The following is an 8,833-nucleotide window of genomic DNA, read 5'->3' as shown; positions in this document are numbered from 1 at the left end:
GAGCTGTGGCTCCTTCGCCTGATCTCCAGGCTCCTGTCTCGGGGCGGGGTATTCTGGCCACATCCAGCCACTTACGGAAGAGCCACTTCCGGGGCCCGCAGGCTGCCTGCAATGCTTGCTGAAGCGGAGAAGATCAGAGGCCCCGTCACTTCCCTGGCATCGGTGTTCCTTTTGGAAACATCTGAAGAACTTATCCAGCTCTTCCTTAGACCTTCTCGGTCCTCCCTGCCTCCTCAGCAGAACTTCCTCACCATCAGCATTTAATCTTTCCATTGTTGTGTTTCATTTGTTTGTCCCCAAATTTTCCAGCTGTATTTCGATTCTTGACAACGATCTTCAAGCAGAAAACCAGCATCAGTGACTGTCTCTAGTAACATTATCGTGAGCCATCAGGATGAAGCTACGAGCATCTGGGCATTTTGCAGTCGGGTAGCATCAACTTAAAACTTTTACCAAAACGTTGGTAAAAGATACATCTAAAGCGTGAGAAAAGTGCTGAAGATAGAGATGAACGGTGGAAACACCATCAAAACTGTCAACACTTGGGCCATATCTGAGATGCGATACGCTGCTGGGATTTTTCACTGGACAGAAGCTGAACCAAACCAAAAAACAAGAAAACCGATGGCGATTCACTATGCATTACATCCTGGTAGGATATGGGTAGATTATACCAGCCCCGCAGGATCGCAGGCAGGAGTGTGCTTCACATCAAACAAACCACAGAAGAAAAGTATGCTTAGGACAGGGGTAGGCAACCTTGGCTCTTTTATGACTCGTGGGCTTCAACTCCCAGAATTCCTGAGCCAGCAGGGCTCAGTTGAAGTCCACGAGTCATAAAAGAGCCAAGGTTGCCTACCCCTGGCTTAGAATAACTGTGTAAAAGACAGCCAAGAAAAAGCACTGATGCAAGTTAAAAATTGGAACCTAGTGAATGTGCAGGAAACTTGAATATCGAAAGAATGTAATCAAAACCTGAACAGAATGCTGGCAAGGAAAAGCATTACAGGATCAATTTCTACAAAAGGGTAAAGATAAAACTTGGCAATGACTTACAATTGGAACACTAAAAAAAAAAACCAGAAGACTCGATTTTGGCTGCAAGTTATTCAAACTTAGCTAATCAAGGCCAGAACCCCCCCAAAAAAAATCATCTAATGATTTAATGCGTACATTGTGCAAAGAAGCAGAAAAAACAGTAGATCATAAATTCTGCTTGCGCAAAGAGATCGCACAAATTGATTATAAATAATGACTTAACACACATTCACCAAAATGACTCGCTGGAATATCTACAATATCATATGCCAATAATAAAAATTGGTGGGAACATAGAGTTGAAAAACCAGTTGAAAAGTAGCAGATTAAAATATTGTGGGATTTATGAATGCAAACTCATAATAATCTTGGCTCAGAACACCCTGTGTTTAACTGTGATTGAAAAGCGGAAAGTGTGGATAATTGATGTGGCAACATCAGAGAATCACGGAAGACAAAGAATTGCAGAGAACATCACAAAGTATTAAACTCTGAAAACTGAAGTGGAGCGTTTATGGCATGAAGTCCCTGTGGTGGTCCTGGTGGTCATCAGCATATTGGACCCCATACCCAAAACTCTTGGACAGAAAATATGGGTGCTGACTCCATCTGTCAGTTTGAAAAGGGCCCCTGCTTGGATCTACACACAGACCTCGCCAATCCGTCACAATCTCTCCGGTTGTTGGAAGGAATTCGATACAAATAAAGGCCAACACCAGCTAAAGAATTACAGGCAACTGTGATTAGGAATTTAATTGATATTTTATAACTGGTTGGCTGTTCCACTCCCAATGACTCTGGACAGCTCACACCAGTCAAAACAAGGGAGTCCCAGTGAAACCAATAAAAAGCAGCAAAGACGGGCAGAGCGAGCGACGGACCCAAAGGAAGGAAGGAAGGAGCTCACTTGCTCACGCCAAGGGCTTGAGGGGCAGCGCTAGGTCTTTCCTGCTCTTCAAAAGTACTACAAAGGATACACACCTCCCTATCTATGTACAAACACTCCTTACACACACACACACACACACACATACACACAGAGCTCTCAAACTTGTCTGTCCAGTACAGGGAAGCGAAAGTTTGGAAAAAATTCAGAGAAGAGCATCTAAGATGATCCAAGGCCTGGAGACTAAAACATACGAAGAACGGCTGCAAGACTTGGGTTTGGCTAGTCTAAAGAAAAGAAAAAATAGGGGAGACATGATAGCAGTCTTCCAGTGTTTGAGGGGCTGCCACAAAGAAGAGGGGGTCACGTTATTCTCCAAAGCACCAGAAGGCAGGACAAGAAACAATGGTTGGAAACTGATCATAGAGAGAAGCAACCTGGAATTAAAGAGAAACTTCCTGATAGTGAAGACAACTAACCAGTGGAACAGCTTGCCTCCAGAAATTGTTGGCGCTCCATCACTGGAGGTTTTTAAGAAAAGACTAGACCCATGGTAGAGAACCTATGGCACATGTGGGCACGCAGAGCCCTCTCTGTGGGCACACGCGCCGTCACCCCAGTCCTAGGCTTTCAGCTGGGTTTTATAAAACCTTTTCACTTTAGGCCTCCACCGCTGTGTGTAAAAAAAAAAAAAAAGTTCAATCAATCAATTTCAAGATCTCGCAAAGTTGTAATTGAATGATTAAACTTTTTAATCCCACCCAGTCTGCTGTTACCACCACAGCCACGCCCACTCAATGGGCCACGCCCACCTGGCACCTGACGATACATAAGTGGGTTTTGGGGTTGCAGTTTGGGCACTCGGTCTCTAAAAGGTTCACCATCACTGGACTAGACATTCACCTGTCTGAAACGGTATAGGTTCTCCTGCTTGAGCAGGGGGCTGGACTAGAAGACCTCCAAGGTCCCTTCCAGCATCTATTCTATTCTATTCTATTCTATTCTATTTTGGGAAGAGAGGGCCCAGCCTCCCAAAACAGCAGGATCCCGTCCTGCCCTGCCCTCTAGTGGAAATGCCAGGTATTGCAGGGGTGCACAGGTCCAGCATTCTCTGCTCAAATGTGAAGCCTTGAAGACTCCGGTCTTGCTTACACAATATGGACAGAGTCCCTGTGTTGGGTGAATCCAGCCTCTACTTCTACCCCTGCCTCCAAGTCAGAAGCAAAGAGAGGGAAAGAACACTCCTCCTCCCTTCTAGCACTGATGATGTTCCCGAGTTGGGTCATGAAATGTCCACAAGAAAACCACCCAGTTCAAAAACCACCCAGGACCCCAGAGTAACTCTGAGCTACAACTATTCTTTTCTATCAATATTGTACAATGGTTTGCACACTTTGTTAAGTCCATTTTTTGTTATTGGAATACAGACTGGCTTCTTCCAATCTGCTGACCATTGTGTTGTTCCCCAGTTTTGCTGGCAATGCTTGATTGGAAGCTGGATGGATTCATGTGCTGTAGCTTGTTCTCTTTCTTGTGGATGCTCCTCAGTTCCTGTATCTTCCTGACTTGATAATGGCCAGAGTGCTGATCTAACTTCATTTTCTAGATAGAATTTCTTGAGGTGTGAAATATCTTCCAAGGTAACTTGGATGTTGACATTGCTACTGTACAGCATTTTAGTAGACTCATTCCATCTTAATTTGATCTCCTCTGAATCCATTATTATCTGTCCACTGGTGTCCTTTAGAATATGAGAATTGCAGAATTACGGAGTTGGAAGGGACCTTGGAGGTCTTCTAGTCCTATCCCCTAGTCAAACAGGAGACCCTGGAGCACTGGGGAACTACCAGAGGACTGGAAAAGAGCTGATGTAGTTCCCATCTTCAAAAAAGTAAAAAAAAAAATAGATCCAGGAAACCACAGACCTATCAGCCTGACCTCAATGCCTGGGAAGATTTGGGAAAAGATAATCAAACAATGACTCAGCGAACACCTACAGGCAAACAAAGTCATTACTAAAAGCCAACATGGGTTTGTCAAAAACAGATCATGCCAGAGAAATTTTATTGCATTCTTTGACCAGGTGGCAAAATTAGTAGACCAGAGGAATGCTGTGGATATAAATAACTTGGACTTCAGTAAGGCATTTGATAAAGTAGATCACAACCTACTACTTGATAAGATAGAAAAATGTGGGGTAGACAGCATCACCACCAGATGGATCTGTAGCTGGCTGACTGGCCGTACTCAGCATGTGGTCCTCAACGGAACCGCATCTACATGGAGGGAAGTGTGTAGTGGGGTGCCCCAGGGCTCTGTTCTGGGCCCAGTGCTCTTCAACATCTTCATCAACGATTTGGACAAGGGGATAGATGGGGAAATCATCAGATTCGCACATGACACCAAGTTGGCAGGAATAGCCAACACTCCAGAAGACAGGCTTAGGATACAAGAGGATCTGGACAGGCTTGAACACTGGGCACTATCTAACAAAATGAAATTCAATGGTGAAAAAAGTAAGGTTCTACATTTAGGCAAGAAAAATCCAAATGTACAGTTATAATATAGGGGGTATCTTGCTAAATAGTAACAACTGTGAGAGGGACCCCGAAGTCCTAGTGGACAATCACTTAAATGTGAGCCAGCCGTGTGCTGCAGCTGCCAAAAAAGCCAACACAGGGCTGGGCTGCCTTAACAGAGGGAGAGACTCAGGATCATGTGATGGCTTCCTATGGAGGAGACAGACCACTGCCTCTTAGTAGTACACATACTGTTTGTGTATGTGTCTTCTGTCTCTCGTATAACATTCTTAACAATGAAATTTTCTTGACTTTGCCCATTTGCACCTGTTAGTAACTGATTGGTTACAGCATTTACACCTTGAGAAAAGGGCAGTATAGGTACTGCTAAATGTCTCCACTTCTCTTAGCAGCAGTCGAAGGAACTCGGTTCCTACAAGGCTAAGGGAACCAAATAAACTGCTTGTCAGAATGCTGCCTTTCCCGGAATGTCTTGGGAACCTTATCCCGCCTGCGGCCATTTTCCTATCTGTCGTGATGGGTCCTCCTCTCTCGGGCCCCCCATCAAGCCCAGAGGCTCCTGCTCTGCCCATTTGGGTTCAAGAGCAGAGACTCTCTGGGACCTGCTAGCTCTGGAATTAATACAGAGCCCTTGGCAGGGTCTCCGGCCATTGGGCATTTCTTGGTGTGCTGTTTGTCCACCACACCAAAGCTCTAACTGCAACACTTTCACCAAGACTGAGACAGGTTTTCTTGGCCCTGTTTCACTTGTCTGCATCACACAGATAGATACTTAAACTGAACGTTTTATTATTTGTTTATTATGGCCACCCACATCAAGACTTTGAGTATCTCACACCAACTGTTGTACCAAACATCTGCCACGGACAACGACATAATTTTTAAATTTATCTCTTTTATTTTACATTCAAATGTAAACTTCTTCTCTCCCATCCCCTCAGCTCAAGGCCATGTGCAATTAATATTTTAACATTTAACCACGAACACGGTGTTAGTTTCCCTTCGACTCACACAGGAAGTGTCTTCAGCGTGGCTATTTACGTGGCTGAGTGTGTCTAGGCGTGTGGGGCTCTGCTTCAGTTTTAGAGCTTGGATTCAGAGCGCAGCCAGGAAGTGGGTTAGGAGCAGGTTGGGCTTGTTGTGCAAAGCCAGCTGTGGGTTTTTCATTTGCAGGGTTGCGGCTGAGAATGAAGAGTGGGAGGAAGAAGGAAGACCAGCTCTCACTGTGAAGTAGAGCAGCAGAGCCACCGTCTCCAGGGTGGGGGAGTGCAAAACAATGGGGGTTGGTTGTATGTGTGTGAAACGGAACCGGGAATAAGCAGGGCACCTGGATACGGGCAGAAGCTCAGCTGTCAGTTTCCTAGAACTAAAAGTACTTTTGATTGCAGCAGATTAGGCAAAAAATAAACACATAAATAATGTCCCAGGCAGAAAACATCATCTGATATTTTAAGAGCAACCTTGGATGGTTAGATTTGGTGAAACGTGAAAGGGCAGCAACTGAAAACTCGTGGTTTCCATTTGTTAATCCTCTGGTTCTTTTTATGCAGATCAGCTCCAGTAGCTCAGGAATCCCCAACTTGTGGCCCACTGCCAGGTTGCAACCTGCTGGCCACTGGGCCGTGTGAATGGCAGGCTGATGCACACATGCACAGCCGCACTCGTGCGAGCATTGCCCTGAGCGCCGTGGATGTTCTTGGCCCCACTTGTGCGAGTGTCACGTTCTCAGTTCCTCACATGGGCAATGGGTGTTCGTGTGCGTGTGCATGCATGTGTGTGTGCATGTGTTCACCTTCCTACGAAACCATCTCTTCTTTTTCCCCCCTCTCCCCACTCCGGGCCGCCAACTCCGAAAATTTGGGGAACTCTGCAGTAGCTCTACTTTGGATGACTTTGGGATTTCCGGAAAAAGCAAGAGAGGGTTATTAATAAGATCATCTTCAAACATTGAATAACGTCTGTACTGGGATGACTCGAGTATGTATAGCTCCCAAAACATGATGCCAAAAGAGGAAGCATCTGTGTGCAGTTGTATTTGTGAAAGTGGCACGTGCATACGTGAAACCATCCCCTCTCCCCACCCCAATGCCGTCGCCACTGAGCTGGAAAGATTGGGGAACTCTGTTGTAAAGGATCTGCAAACTCTACCAGGGACAGTTAAGGAACACAGTGAAAAAAATGGGACTATGATTAAATATTCAGAATGAGAACCAGTACAGCAACCGGCCTTCAAACAGGTGCTACCGAAGTGGTGGAGAACTTCTGCTTTTTAGGATTGACCTTCCACAGGAAAGGAATCAGCAAAGGTGCCTCAGACTAGAAGACAGCCTTGAGAGGCAGAGGGAAGGTCTACTGTCAAGGGAACAGTCAGATAAAGTCTCAGCCAAGGCCAAAAATGTGGTTTACGGAAATGCCTCAGATGCCCCCCCCCCTTTCGTTCTTGTTCAAGGCACAAGTGACTAGGCTGAAATTCTCCTGCTTTGGACACCCGATGCAAAGATCATCTCCTTGGAGAAGGTTTTGATGCTGAGAAAGATGCCCTGTTGGGAGACCAGGCTGGACATACAGCACTGTGCAAAAGGCTTAGACAGTTGTGCGAAAATGCTGCAAATTAAGAATGCTTTCAGAAATACAAGTGATAATTATTGTTTATTTTTATCAATGGATGAAATGGAAAGTAAATGAACAGAACTCCAAATCAAATCAGTATTTGGTGTGCCCACTTCCCGCCTTCAAAACAGCGTCAGTTCTTTGGGGCACACTCGCACACGGTTTTTGAAGGATCCCGGCAGTTTTCCTTCGAACTTGCTCCAAACGTCTTGGAGTAAGATCCTCTGTGGATGTGGGCTGCCTCCTCAAATCCTTCAGTCATCAGTTGATAAAAAAATAAACTATTACCATTTCTATTTCTGAAAGCATTCTTAATTGGCAGCACTTTTGCACAACTGCCTTTTGTATGTTATTGTAGATCACGGAGGTCTGCTTCCTCCTGAGACACGAAAGCTGGCTGGGTGACTTTGGGCCAATCGCTCTCTCGGCCCAGCCCACCTCGCAGGGTGGTGGTGGATGTGGGAAAAATCGAGGGAGGAATACAGAACAACAGAGTTAGAAGGGATCTTGTAGGAAGGCGGGTTAGCTTTATCCGCTGCCTTGAGTTATTTATAACAACTGCCTTTGTAATAAAGGCAGGATTTAAAAAATCTCTCAGGAAGATGGATGGATGCAGCTACGGGGGGGGGGGGGTGACGGGACCAAGCAGAGACAGAGTGTCCTGGGGAAAATCCACCTATGTGGCCCCCCAAGAGCTGATCTCGACTCAGTGGCAGGCAATCGTGGCTATCCACCTTTCTCCCGAAGTGGACAAAGAGTCCAGGGCGTGGTGGGGCACCAGAGAACAGAGACAGGGAAGGGTCCAGCCTGCATTTCAGCAAAGGCAGGGAGCGTTTAGGGAGAGCACCTTCAATATAAAGTAAATGAAGCCCAATTATCTACTGGTCAGTGGGAAAGGGATCTTCAAACATTCGGGGTCCTCAGGCTGCAGAAAGTCTTCTTTCACTGGGTGGTTCGGGGCTCCATGCAGTGCAGACACAGTACAGAAAAACAATCCCCTAATCAAGAATACCAAAGGGAAACTCTAGAAGAGATCAACCCCGACTGCTCTTTAGAAGGCCAGATTCTGAAGTTGAAACTCAAATACTTTGGCCACCTAATGAGAAGGAAGGACTCACTGGAGAAGGGCCTAATGCTGGGAAAGATGGAGGGCAATAGAAGAAGGGGACGACAGAGAATGAGGTGGCTGGATGGAGTCACTGAAGCAGTAGGTGTGAACTTAAATGGACTCCAGGGGATGGTAGAGGACAGGAAGACTTGGAAGAATATTGTCCATGGGGTCGTGATGGGTCGGACACGACTTCGCAATTAACAACAACAACAAAAGGGAAACTCCCAACCCCACAAACACCGGCAGGGAAGGCCACCGTGCAGAAGTGGGGAGCAAACCCCCACATTCCTCACACAGATGGGAAATCATGTCTGCCAGTAAACCACCCAGCTCAGAGGGCACCGAGGACACCAAAGCCCAGCCCTGAGCTACACAGAGTCTCTACTGTGGGAGCCCCACAGGGGCCTCAGAAAGCACCCCGGTGGAAGAGGCCTGCCTGCAAGCGAAGCTCCATCGAAGACCAACGGTCTTTCTGCACAGGGCCTGCCCACCAGTGTCAGATACAAACCTCCAATAAACTGCACAACTGGATGGAAAATAGCTCAACAAAGTGGCTGAAAAATGAAATGACTAAGGATCATGGATGCTCACCTCAGACTAAACACATCCAACACACCACAGATAGCCCCAGGGAGCGATTGGAACAAA

The sequence above is a fragment of the Crotalus tigris genome, unplaced genomic scaffold, assembly GCF_016545835.1.
Source record: "Crotalus tigris isolate CLP2741 ecotype Arizona unplaced genomic scaffold, ASM1654583v1 scf7180000017560.2302168, whole genome shotgun sequence".
Classification (NCBI taxonomy): Eukaryota; Metazoa; Chordata; class Lepidosauria; order Squamata; family Viperidae; genus Crotalus; species Crotalus tigris.
Note: the sequence above shows the minus strand (reverse complement) of the source record.